General features: G+C 48.6%; 1 long non-coding RNA gene across 1 annotated transcript; it reads left to right on the plus strand.

Moving 5' to 3' along the window:
* Nucleotides 1-1,459: 1,459 nt before the first annotated feature.
* On the plus strand, nucleotides 1,460-13,397 carry LOC128112253 (uncharacterized). Its single transcript, XR_008218924.1, has 4 exons — nucleotides 1,460-4,701; nucleotides 5,463-5,680; nucleotides 10,289-11,368; nucleotides 13,007-13,397. It is a non-coding gene; the product is annotated as an uncharacterized LOC128112253 (long non-coding RNA).
* The last annotated feature ends 390 nt before the right edge of the window (nucleotides 13,398-13,787 follow it).

Consider the following 13,787-nt stretch of genomic DNA (forward strand, 5'->3'; position numbering starts at 1 on the left):
GCTTTCTCCTCACATTGCCCCAGGGGGATAGTTCTATAGCATACAGCACTGTGCGGGGCATAGGGATGCACTGGGCAGTGCCCCTGACCTCCAGGCGCTCACACGTAGGAGAGGGCGTGGAAATAGCTCTGTAAGTCACAGGCCATGATAAAAACAGCAACTGGGATCCAAACCAAGCACTGTGTAAATGGGGGTGGGCCCAGGAAGTTTGCTGCCATTTCATTGGCCCAGGGACAGCCGGCATGGGTGGAGCACTGGTCAGGGAGATGGGGAGGCAGTGATGTCACCATGTGTCTTAGGAGCTCCCAGAGCAGGTGAGTGTGGTGTGATAGATGGAGCTGATAGGACTGGAGCCAAGGGCTGTCACTGGAGAAGAGGCTGGGAAGTCTAGAGTCTGGGCCCCCTCTGGGGTGGATCCCCTTTGGCTCTTAAAGGTTTCCTCAAGGATCATTTGGAATAGCCAAGAAGAAAGGCTCTGCTTACAGGCGTGTAGAAGATGCGCCTTCTGACCCAGCAGCCCAGTGCTGGTTAAAGATTCCCCGATTCCCCAGGGGTAAGGAGGAGGGCTGAGATGAGATTGTCCGGTATTCACAAGAGGTAGTAGGGCCTATCAGAAAGGAGAAGTGTTTGCTCGGTGACCCTCAGCCGAACAGAACGTCCCTTGAAGCGTGTGTGGGAGCATTTGAGAAGTACAAGGCATTCCTTCTTTGTGTGGTACGGGCTACTGCCACTTGAGCTAGACTAGCAGAGAACATTAACTACATCTGTGGAGACCGTGTAACTGCTGCCCTGCTTCCTGCATCAGGGAAGAGAAAGGCCCACGTTTCCATGGCAATTTTGTAGGATTCTTGGTCCCTTTGAAAAACTATTCAGTATTGAAATAAGCGTAGAACTTTGGGTTGGAGACTTACTCCAAGGCCCTGGCTCTGCCACCCACCCATCACTTGACCATGACAGTTCCTTACTGTCTCTCAGCTTCATGGCCTCATGGGGAAATGGGGCCCTTTGGAATCTGACTGCCTACTTTGCTGAGGGCTGTCCGTCGGTGACTGGGACCTGGTGCGGCAGGTGGGATTAGGATGTGGGGAGTACTGACGGGACTTCTCAGGCCTGTGCTTTGCTCCCTTCTTTCTGGTAATTTGCTTGCTGGCCCTGGGATCCCTTGTGGGCTTCTTGGCTGATTTGCCCTTCTTTCTTCCTCGGTGTTGGGATGTTCTAGGCTCCCTCTGTCTCTCCTCACTCTCAGGATTTCACCCAGCTCCTGGTTTAAAATATCTATACTCTTAATCCCATCACTGGGGAGGCAGAGCCAGGTGGATCTCTGTGAGTTCAAGGCCAGCCTAGGCTACCAAGTGAGTTCCAGGAAAGGTGCAAAAGCTACACAGAAACCCTGTCTCGAGAAAAAAAAAAAAAAAAAAAAAAAAAGAATAAAGAAATAATAAATATATCTATACTTTTAAGCTCTAGCACCTTTGTCTTTACTTGGGATTCTCACACTGCCACCCCACCACATGACCTCTCCAACACCCTACATGCGTAGTCCCTTTAAATCCCAGCAGGCACCCTGAATTCCCGTCCACAGTTTACGGTCCTGCCCACTTTCCCAGGAGGCATCCTGCCTCCTCACACTCTCTCTGGCTGAAGTCTCAGAGGTCATTCCAGATGCCATGTTTCCTTCACATCCACATCTACCACGTTACCGGTTGTCTCGCCTTCCAAACAGCCGCAGTCTAACCGCTGGCCGCCTCCGCTGTCACTACCAGGGTCCGACTGCGTCTCCCTTCACACAGACCACAGCTGGAGCCTTGTAGCATCACTGTCCTGGGCCCACTAAAGCAAAGGACCTTAGTGCGGATGTGCCGTGGTGTTGGCCTTCACTGGCTGAGCTGGCTTTTCCTGGCAGACACCTGCAGTGTTGGAGGGACCGTTATGGTTCCTCTCTCAAACCGGCCTAAACTGCTTAAAGGGTTGGTTCTGAGGACTGTTTTTGTGGTGAATTTGTTCATGGCAGTGGTGACTGTCCCATGAGGTGTATGAAGGGTGAGGCTTCTCTGAGCAGGGGCAATTTGGGGTGCTGGCTGTCCAGTCAGGTTTCATACACATGTGTGTTTGGGGTGGGGGGCTTACAGACAAGAATTAAAGGTCTTTAATAAAGAAATAAAATCAAAAGTCCAAAATGCTGAGTGCTGTTCTTCCATGAATGCTGTTTCTGAGGAAGATGATGATGGGTGTTTTTTATTTTCTTCTTTTGTTAATAATTTCTGACTGTAAAAACAATGACCACATGCTGGAAATCACTTTAGGGAAATGTTTGGTAACAATGAAGCAGCAATGAGGGTCGTCCCAGCAAATCACCCCAAGTTGCAAACACACAAGCCTGCCGGCTTCTATTTAGAGAGTGTTAATGTGATTAGAATGATGGTAGGTCTGGTTTGTGAGCTTGTCATCTCTGGGCCCTCATCATGTTCTCTCTGGACTTCATGGAGTCCCAAGAGGTTCTCAGCCAAGCAGAAATGATAATAAAATGAAGGCGAGAACAGTTTGGATTGTTTAGTCTAACAGAAATTACGGCTTAAGCATTTCTGGGCAAGTAAAGCTTTTTAGATGAAGATGGTGATCAGTTCTTAGCCATCTCCACAAAGTACAGAGTGAGAAGGGATGGCCCTCAACTGACGAAGAACCCGAAGGACAGATCCTTGCCAGGAGGCTGAGATGACCCTGCACGGGTGGGTAGAGCCTGTTAGTCCACGCAAGGCTGCACATGGGAAATGCCATCTGTCCCAGCTGATGCTCCCAAGCCAGCTGGCCAGATGGTTCCTTGCAGTGCTGATCCCATGATATCTTGATGAAGGTGTAAATTCGCATCATCCCTTCCTGAACAACCAGTCCTGGAACTCAGACGTCTATGTTCTTAACCAGGACTGGCCTGGGAGCTGGTGGCCATCTGTGTGGGAGCACAGCCAGAATAGCACTCCTCTTGCTGTGTCACGCTGTGTGCAGTCCTGCCAAGTGACAATCACTTTTGGTCATCTTGAGCCCAATGGGGTGTGAGTGATACTCTTATGATCCTCCTACCCCCAACGGATCAATGTCTTCATCTAAAATTCATCGCTTGGAGACATTCAATCCATAATTTTTATGTGTGTGTATATATATATATATAATTCCTTCCTGATTCTGTCTGATCTATCAAATAGGATTGAAGGTGTTTTAGAAAATTAGTATAGAATTTTCTCTCTTGAGGAATTCTTAAGAAAACTTACCCATGGCCTGAGAGGTGGCTCAGTTAGAGCATTTGCTTAGCATGTATTCGGTCCTAGGTTCAGTCCCCAGAACTGCATAAATTGGCGTGATGATGCAGGCCTATACACCCAGCACACAGGAAGTAGAGGTGGGAGATTCAGGAGTTCAAAGTAATCCTTAGCCGCATAGCAAGTTTGAGACCTGGGCTACATGAAACCTACACGAGCTATATGAAACCTACACGAAGCTACATGAAACCTACACGAAGCTACATGTTTTGGGTCCAAAAAACCCAAAACAACAAAGAAGACTTAGCTGAAACTTAGAAATGAGGCTAAAGGGCATGTCATCTCAGTGAGCTACTGGGACATTGGCAGGCTTGGCCAAGAATAACTTCATTCCAGAGAATATGCCTCCTTGACTTTGCTTTTCATGGGTTGATGAGTGTAGGTGTGGTAAACATTCATGCTACCTTGTTGATTTCTGTCTTTTAAAAAAGGATAACCAAGAAGTTCAAGGCTCATTCCTTTGTAGGGCGTTAGCCGGCTTTCTCTGTGATCTGGCAATCATTCTAGCACTGAGTTGTGAATGTTTGTAAAATCCCCTGAATGCTCTCTGAACCTTCTACCCTGTGCTGCTGCTTGCTTAGTGCTGCCCTCCCTATGGAAGAAGGGAGGAAACGCACAATGGGTTCTCATGGTGCAGGATGAGGCAGATCCGTGCCATTGTTTGCAGGAAGATGGGTCAGGTATCAAGAAAGCGGTGGCCAGGCAGCTGCTTGGTGAGTGAGATATCGGTGGGGTTTTTCCAGTCATAACAATTAGCTAAGAACAAGATCGGCAGAAGAGCGTGGGCAGAGCCGAGGCCACCAGGATGGAGGAGGAGGTTTCTAAGTGCTGTAATTGTGATTAGGACGCTGAACCAAGAACCCTGGTGGGTTTGCATGTCACACTGGAGAAAGGTACTTCAGAGGCAGAGAAATACGAGGGAAGAGAAAGTTCTGGTACAACTGTGGGAGAAACTGTCCAGGTGGGTACGAGGTGGGTGGGGAGCAGGTGAGGCCGAGAGTGGTGGGGAGCCACAGGGGCTGTCTGTCTGTGGAGACACTGAACGCTCCCTGGTGCGACAGGCCCTGGAGGTGGCAACAGGAGCATTTGTTCCTGAGAGGCCTGTGGGGAGAAAGGAAGCTTGAAGCAGAGCCCGCCCTAGCGTGGCCTGATTCGGAAGTCAAAAAATGGCTGGGATGAAGCGGAGAGTTTACCACAGGGGAGTCAGGAGAACTGGTGGGCACAGGAGCCAACATCTTGCTTCCTACCCAGGGACTGGTGTGATAAGAAGCAAATGTACGAAGACACTGGAGAGAGGCCCACGCACTGTAAAAGATGACTGAGAGGGCCAGAGGGACCAGGGGTCTAAGGACATGGTTGAGGACATGGCTGACCTCCGAAAGAAACAGAGGTACAGACACTCACTAGCTTATGTGGCAGTTCACCGGCCACACAACCCTAGAACTCTTCGGTAACAGATCCGTTCCCTTTAGGAGATCACAGTGGGAGGGAACAGAATGACCTCACCTCAGCCATAGGAAGCCCGACACACGGCCTTTCGTCTGCAGGGCCCATTTTACCCCAATGACTAAGCGCTACTCCTTCCCAACCCAATTGCTCACAGGCCCCATGTGAACCTGGCTGATGCAGTACACTGCACTGTAGACCCCTGACTTGGGGTCTGCTCTGAAGAGAGTGTAGGGCTCCTACTGAAGGCCTGTAACACGCGCGCGCGCGCACACACACACACACACACCACACACACATGCTGCTTCCCTATAGCTAGCTGGGGGTGGGAGGAAGTAACCTGTCAGTCAGTCACCGCACAGTGACAAAACAGAATTAGAAAGCACTCCCCATGCAAACCCTGTCAACTGCTTAAGTGAATATAAGATTCAGTGTATGTGCATGATGCTAGTCCCAGCTGCCTAAGGGGTTCGTGACAGGAGGACCCCTTGATCCCAGGTGCTGGAAGCCAGTCTGGGGGACATAGTGGGACCCTGTCCTGCAGAATGAAAGTGTAGCCACCCTTGGCATATCTGTAGATCCTTGTTTTCTGTCACATTGATGGCCCTCCAAGGCTGCGCTGAATTCTTCAGGGCACGCTTGTTTAGGCTTCTGGAGAGAAGTTTGTGTCTATGATTCATTTTGTTTTTCTTCTTTTCTCTGCAGACCGACGGAAGACTTCCCGGCTTCAGGGTTTTGGGGGAGGCTTTGGCCATGGCTACCCAGAGTGCTTCTCTGCAGTGCCCTGACCTTACTTTCTCTGGTTTAGAAAGAGAACAGGAGAAACCTCTCCCTTTGGAATCAAGTCGGTCCCTTCAGCGCTCAAGCAGGCTAGCAGAGGATGTGGCTGTCTCACATGGCGCTGTCACGCTCTAAGTCCTTAGGTTTGAACCCAGCTTTTTACTGTTTTCTTACCGTGTTTTGTGCAGTGCCGGGCTGATGGAGTGTGTTCTGCAGGGTGCGTTTCTAGGCATTTTCGGTGTTGTGTGGGAGTCACAGGGTGGACTGGCACAAACTAAGATGGCTAGAGTGCCATCGGGTAATTGATCTTACAGGACACTTTCATAGGTGCCGTCTGTCATTGACTAAGTGTTAGGTGTAGCTGTACTTAAACACAGGCTCATGCATCTACCTTCATTTCTGGGAGAGAAAATGGAATCACGGAAGAGGGCCCAGCTCCTACCTGAAATCCGTTCAGTTTAGGGGATGGGCTTTGACCAAGCTGTTTCGATTATGCTTCAGTTTGTGCAGATGAAAGGGAAGCAGATCTTCCTGATGCTCTCCAGGAAGGGTGTGGGTGCTCAGCGTCCCCCCCCCCCCCCCCGTAGTCCACTTGCTCTTCAGTTGCTTGAGAAAACGTACTACCAGTGTAGAGACACCAGAAGCCTAGACACAGCGCTGTCGTGAATGTGAAGTGATGTAACAGCTGTTCAAAGTGGCCCGGCAGGTCCTCAAACTGTCACACCTATGCTGGTGTACCATCCAGCAGCTTCAGTCCCAGAAGAACTGAAAAGCATCCACCCGGAAGCCTGTACATAAAAGTTCCCATGGCATGTTCATAACAGCCGGAGTAGAGACAACCTGAATGCCCCTCAGCCGATGAACAGACACAGTTATCCAGTGACCTAGCCATATGATGGTGAGTTATCTGCAGTGAAGAGAAATGCCAGTTTGGCACAGCGGCCAATGCCTATAATTCCAGCACTCCAAAGGTGCAGGCAGGAGAAGCGGGAGTTCAGGAGTGTGCAGTACACCATAAACAGCAAGAGCGATCCCACCTCAACACGGTTGGAAAGGTGAGAACAGACTCCTGGAAGTTGTCCTCTGACCCCCTGCGCACACACACGTGCACACACGCGTACACACTATTACTACTAATAATAAATAAAAACTTTAAAAACAAAACCCCCGATTAATGACTTAAAGAGGGATGCAGTACTGATACATGTTGTAACATAGATCAACCTTGAAGACCTATCCACAGAAAGAATCCAGTCCCCCAAAGGCCGCATATTACATGATTACATCTAAATGAAATGTGCCAGAGGCAAGTCCATAGGCAGAAGGGAGATCCATTCTTTAGTAATGGAACTGTTTTAACTCTGGCTGTGGTGATGGCTGCCCCTGTTGTGACCACACTAAAAGCAATGGAACTGTACAAGAAAAGTTGTGGACAGTCTGGCTTCTGAACTGTAGCTCAGGAGAGCTGTTTGTTTGTTTGTTTGTTTGTTTGTTTTTTAAGAGAAGGGTCCTAAAGCTCCTGATGTCGACATAGTCATGATAAAAGACGTGCGTACTGAACTTCTTGACAACATGGCAGTGATAGAAGACATGGGAATAATTTCAGCTTGTTTGGGGGCTTAATTTGGATTTTCCCCGGGGAATTGGGTTGTGTGACACCGAAGCGAGTCAGCACCTCTGACTTAGGGTCTTGGGGAGGAGACATGAACGCCTATGATACTCACTCAGAATGTGTCTCAGACTATGCTTGACAGTCTACAGATTTACAGAGCTGGATGGGGTGGGGTCGAGCCATGCATTTTGCCTCCTGAGATCTCGCACTCATGAAACCACATCAACTTAGGGAAGAAAACGAAACAAAACAGCATCAGCACACAAAATGTGTGTGCTGCATCGTTAGGTCATCAGCCTTTTATTCCAAGGACCGCCTCACTGGGAATTTTAGCAAGGCATTTAATCCTAGAAAGGAAAATTTGCCATTGGGGTGGTTTCCACTTTTCATCAAGGACCCTGTTTATACCCAAACATGGGATAACAATGCCACCCCTCACCCCCACCCAGGAGGGTGGTTTCTAGTTTGCCACCCCCCACCCAGGAGGGCGGTTTCTAGTTTGCCACCCCGCAGCCAGGAGGGCAGTTTTGAGTTTGGAGGGCACAGCCACACGTCCATGTTCTAGTTTTGATCCTTCAGATTGACTTGTTTCCTGGTGCTTCAGGAGACAGTTTTAGGGTGAAGGGATGGGTAGAAATTAGTGGCACTTGTGTCTTGTGCTAACTGGATAGTTTACCTACAAACCAACCAGATCTAAACCCCACTGGTGAGGAGCCAGGCTTGGGAAGGGCATTGCTTCAGACCGACAGGCTAGCCCCAGGCATCATTTTTAGTCTGATCAATCCTGTGGTAAATCTAGTTTCTAAAGGGTGTGTTGATGGGCTTGAAGTACATTTATCCTCTGCCCTTCATTATTTCCGAGAGTCACCCCTCTTCCCTCTGTGATCTGCTTGCAGGTTGTCCCTGGGCTAACATTTTTACAAGCCTGTTCTCTATATTCACCTTCTGACCTGGCATGATGCCTGATTTTGAATGCCAACTTGATTGGGTTAAGAAGTGCCTGCTGTGGAATAGTCTGTCTAATCACTGTGAATAGGTATTACTCTCACTGGCCAATAGAAAGCTAACAGGCCGGTAGCCAGGCAGGAAGTATAAGGTGGGACAGCCAGACACAGAGGACTCTGGGAGGAGAAAGGGCTGAGTCAGGAGAGACGCTAGCCAGCCAACTGCCCAGGAAGCAGAATGTGTAGAAAATGAGGTAACAAGCCATGAGCCACATGGTAAAGCATAGATAAGAAATACAGATTAATTTAAGTGTAAGAGTTAGCTAGTAACAAGCTTGAGCTATCGGCCAAGTATTTATAATTGATATTAAGCCTCTGTGTCGGTTATTTGGGAGCAGGCAGTCAGGACAGGAAAACTCTGCCTATGAAGTATACCTTTGGGCATGTCTGTGAGGGTGTTTTTAGAGGGTTAACTGAGGAGAGAAGGCCTACACCATCCCTCAGATTAGGGGGCTTGATAAAAGCATAAAAAGCGAAGAGCATACTGAGTGCGGGCATTCAGCTCTCTCTGCTTTCTGATCGGTCCCTATGTGAATAAGCAGCCTCATGTTCCTGCCACCATAGCTGTTTTGGTTTGCATAAGAACGGTCCCCATAGGTTCATAGATCTGAATGCATAGTCACCGGAAGTGACACTATTTAAAAGGATTAGAAAGATTAGGAGGTGTGGCAGAAAGTGGAGAAAGTGTGTCACTGGGGGTGGGCTTTGAGGTTCCAAAGCCAATGCCAGGCCTAGACTCTCTCTCTCTCTCTCTCTCTCTCTCTCTCTCTCTCTCTCTCTCTCTCTCTCTCTCTCTCTCTGCCTAGCCTGTGGATCAGGATGTAATGCTCAGCTAATGCTCTGGCACCTGCTGCCATGATGGTAATGGACTAAACCTCTGAAGCTGTAAGCCAACCCCCAATTAAATGCTTTCTTTCATAATAGTTACCTTGGTCACAGTCTTTCTTCACAGCAGTAGAGCAGTGACTAAGACAACCTAAAGCTGTTTCTACCTTTATGCTTTCCCCAACGTGATAGTCTGTCTCCCCCCCAAAATCCATGAGTCAAAACAACCCCTCCTCCCTTCAGTTGCTACTTGTCAGGGGTCTGGTCACGGCAGTGAGAAAAGGAACTAATCCAGAAACTTGGTTCCAGGAGTGGGGCCCTTAGGACAAGCTTGTGGGAATAGTGTGAAAGTTTCTGGAGCTGTGGATTACAGAAGTCTTAGAATTCTGAGTTTGATGGGAGAATTCCTATAGGAGTTCAGAATCCCAGAATCCCAGTAGAAATGTGGACAGTGAAAGCCAGGCTCATAAAGTGTCAGAGGGAACAAGGACTGTCCCAGGAACTGGGCCAGAAGCCATTCATGGAACACTTCTGGATGAGTCTGGCTGTGTCTGCCCATGTTTTAAAATTCTGGGTGAGACTGATTTGAGAACCAATGGTCTAAGGTGTTTGATGGAGGGAATTTCGAGACAGCACAGGATTCAGGCAATGGCTGTCTGTTGCTGGCTGATTTTAATAAAGCTTATAGTGAAAATTCAAATCAAAAAAATAGAACCAGGAAGGGGCATGACCACTATTAAAACTGTGGGCAGGGCCGACAAGGAAGCCGTTGTTACTAAAGAGACAAGCACCATTAAGAAAAGCTTTGCACTTTGCCCTGAGATAATAGGCATGGTGCTGTAAACAGAAGAGCTCGGAGTTAACTGTGCAAACTCATTTGAAAAGAGAATTCCTACACAGAGACCGGCCCCAAGGGCCCCCTGTTCAAGTCTGGGGAAATGTTTCACATCCAGTCAGCAAAGCACACAGAGGCCACTGCAGCTCACAGAGGCCACTGCAGCTGTGGTTGGTCCAGGAGGGGCCAGACATGATCAGAGATGGCAACAACCCATGATGTCATCCTCCTGGTGCTGGCTTTGTAGGCGTAAAAGATGCAAGAGTGAGGATGTCATGAAGCCTTGCACCAAGGTTCCAGAAAGCCCCTGAGACCAGGCGACATGTATCAGGGTCACACATGTTTCTGGAATTTCTGAGTGTCAAGCTGTGGAGATGAAACATAAGTTGTAGTAGAGACGTGAGATATTAGAGTTACAGGGGCCATGGAGCATCCCCGAGGGGAGCTGCAGAGACCTGAGATGTTGGGGTTACAGGGGCCATGGAGCATCCCCCGAGGGAAGCTGCAGAGACCTGAGATGTTGGGGTTACAGGGGCCGTGGAGCATCCACCGAGGGAAGCTGCAAAGATCTGAAATGCTGGAGTTACAGGGGCCGTGGAGCATCTACCGAGGGAAGCTGCAGAGACCTGAGATGTTGTGTTGTGTCCAGGTTACAAGACCCCCAAGCAAGACTACCACAGAGCTGATATCTGATTCAAGCACACAGGGGTTTATTAATAACAAAGCAAGCCCGGGCTTTGTCCATGTCCAACACTCAACACAGTGGGTGGAGGAGGACGGCCCCAGCACTCACTTGAAGGGGTTTATATAGGAAAAGTTTACATGCAGAGAGTTACATTTCTTGGGCTTGGACGAGGGGGCTCGGGTGAGGTAGTTTTTTGAAGTTACTGGCTGAACTATAAGTATGAGGTTACTGATGGCTAACAGGATTCAGGGTATCTAAGAGACATAATTTTTTTACTCCCCATGTCCTGTTTTTGCTGAGCCCAGGATATATACATTCAGATTTATTGTTCCAGTCCTATTTTTCCATAAGTTCAGTTTCTGGTCAGTTGAGTCCATTACTCCCCATATCCTGTTTTACCAAGTCCAGGATATATAGATTTATTGTTCCAGCCTTATCTTCACACCAGTTCAACCTCTGGTCAGTTCTAAAACTGCTGGTCAGCAAATACCTTTGGTGGGGGGAGTGTCTCTCAAGAGGGCTACTGATTTTTCCCTTTCATTTGGAGTTACAGGGGCCATGGAGCATCCCCCGAGGGAAGCTACAGAGACCTGAGATGTTGGGGTTACAAGGGCCATGGAGCATCCCCCGAAGGAAGCTGCAGAGACCTGAGATGTTGGGGTTACAGGGGCCATGGAGCATCCCCCGAGGGAAGCTGCAGAGACCTGAGATATTGGGGTTACAGGAGCCATGGAGCATCCCCCGAGGGAAGCTACAGGCATAAAACAGAGCCAGCCTAAGAGAATGACCACATGTGTGGCACATGGCTGAGCTGGAGAGGTGGAGATTCCCAGGCCTGCTGGAACCCAGATGATGCCACCAGCACCCCAGGTACCAGATGGAGAAGTCCAGGACTTACCTGCTCTTCAGTCTTGTTTTAGTCTGCCTCTCCTTGCTGTGTTCCTGTTGGCTCTGTTGAATAGGGATGTTTACTTCCTGCCATTTGATGGAGAGAGAGAGAGAGAGAGAGAGAGAGAGAGAGAGAGAGAGAGAGAGAGAGAGAGAGAGAGAGAGAGACACTCACAATTAAGAGGGTTTTCTCCAATGTAATATTTTTATTGATTATTTGGGAAATCCACATAATGCACCTCAATCACACTCACGTCTTCCCAGGCCCTTGTGATCTCCCCAAAGAAAGAAGAAAAGGAAAAAGAAAAATAGGTACAAGTCCATTTTGTGTTGCCATACACTCACTAGAGCATGGTCAGAGTCCCAGTGGCCAGCCCTAAAGAAAACCGAGTCCTTCCCCACCCCCACCCTGCAGAAGCCATCAGCTGTGAAGAGCTGCACCACAGGATCCTTATCACAATTTTTAAGAGTTCTCTTCAGTGGCTTCCTGTGTAGACTGTTTCTTTTTTTCCCCTTAAGTCTCAGAAGAGACTTTGGACTTTGGCTTCTGAAACTTGGACGAGTATAAGGACTTAAAATTAACTGGAAGTATTTTGCATTATGAGGAAGCCATGTGCTTAGCTTGCAGGGGCCAGGGGTGGAATGTTATGATTTGGAAGTGAATGTCCCCCATAGTCATGCGTTTGCGAACTTGGTTCTCAGCTGGTGGCACTGTTTGGGGAGGTTGTTGGCCCCTAGGGGGCGGGACCTAGTTGGAAGCGTAGGTGGCTGAGGGCTGAGCTTCAGACCTGGCTGTCTGCTTCTTGTTCTACCAAGACATGATGAGACAAGCCATCCAGTCCTGTGCTCCCACACCACAGAGTCACCTTCCTCCCTTAAGTGCTCTAGCCAGGCATTTTCTGTGGTGAGAAAAATGGTACACAGTTTGGGTGTGTTTGGGTCATTATGGCAAACCACCAGGGTCTGGAAGGCTTAAACAATTGAAGCTTATTTCCTTGTGGTCAAAGATGAAGGCGCTAGGCGGCTTTCACTACCCCTGGGGCCTCTTTCCATGCCCGTCTTCCTGGGTCCTCTCATGGTCTTTTCCCTGTGCACACATTCCCAGAGCGCACTTTCTGTGCCCAAGATCCCGTAAGGACACCAAATTGGATCAAGGTGGACAGGACCGACCTCATTTAACCCTGCACCCTGTAGAGTCCTGTCTCCAAATACAGCCATGTGCTGAGGCACAGACTGTTGTCAAGTTCAAGTGTGTCTGAGTGTGAGGCAGGAGCAGAGAAATAGGTGTCTAAAGACAGGTGAACGTGTTGAGAGACAAATGGAGTGCGGTTCAGTCCCTAGCTCACCCCGGAGCTCAGTGCGTGGACAATGATAGACACTCAGTTAAGGTGCCTGAGTGAAGCCCCGCCTTATTCCATCTGCCCACTGGCTTCTCAGGAAAATCGTGTCACCTACAATGGCACCAGTTCTTTCTTAAGATAAATTAAATGACTTCTTTACTGTTCACTTTGTTCCTTAACCATTCATATATATGTATATACATAATAAGAATATATATATATTGTAAACAACTCTACAGTGGTGTGAGTATGTGACACACCCTCTCCACTTCTGTTGCAGGAGAGGAAGTGACTTCTGGGCCTGAGGTCGTATCTGTGGCAGAGACCCTGGAGTTTTCATGGCAGGCCCGCCCACCTGAGGCTGGCTAGAGGCACACCACCGCCTGCTGGGCTTACCCTCCTGAGCTCCCTGTGTTTCTGAGCTCCTGCATCTCATGTTTACTTCTGAGCTCTGCCTAACCTCAGGCACGTTTGAATTTTTATGGAAGTGTGGAGTGCTGTTCCAGATACATCGGTTATTGCTCTTTTAGTTTGTAATAATGGAAGATGGGATTGATCCCGCCCCCCGTTAGTTTATTCCTCTGAATTCTTCATTTCTGTATTTTGCTTTCAGTCTTCTCATTGAAGTTTTGATCTGTAAAATAATAATTTAAAGGTTTGTATCAAGTTTATTTGTGTGTGTGTGTGTTTGTGTGTGTGTATGTGCAAGTACATACATGTGTATGCATGCCTATGTGCACATGTATGAAAACTTGTGCAGCAGTGGATGGGTAGAGGTCAGAGGCCAGCTTATGGGAGGCCCTTCTCTCTTTCCACAATGTGTGGCCCAGCATTCAGACCCAGGTCATCAAGCTTGGTGGCAAGTCCCTTTACCCACCGAACCCTGTTGCTGGCCCCTGAAATCAGCTTTAAATGACTATCCAATGGTATATGTGCCCACAACAGTTTTATTTCCACATTTTCCACAAAATGAGAGGATTCTTTACTCAGATATCAAATGGTTGCATATCAGAGGCCATGAGGAGAACTCAAGGCAACACTGGAGCAGGATTCTCTGATGG

This window comes from Peromyscus californicus, unplaced genomic scaffold (assembly GCF_007827085.1).
Source record: "Peromyscus californicus insignis strain IS unplaced genomic scaffold, ASM782708v3 Scaffold_16__1_contigs__length_79575227, whole genome shotgun sequence".
In the NCBI taxonomy this organism is placed as follows: domain Eukaryota; kingdom Metazoa; phylum Chordata; class Mammalia; order Rodentia; family Cricetidae; genus Peromyscus; species Peromyscus californicus.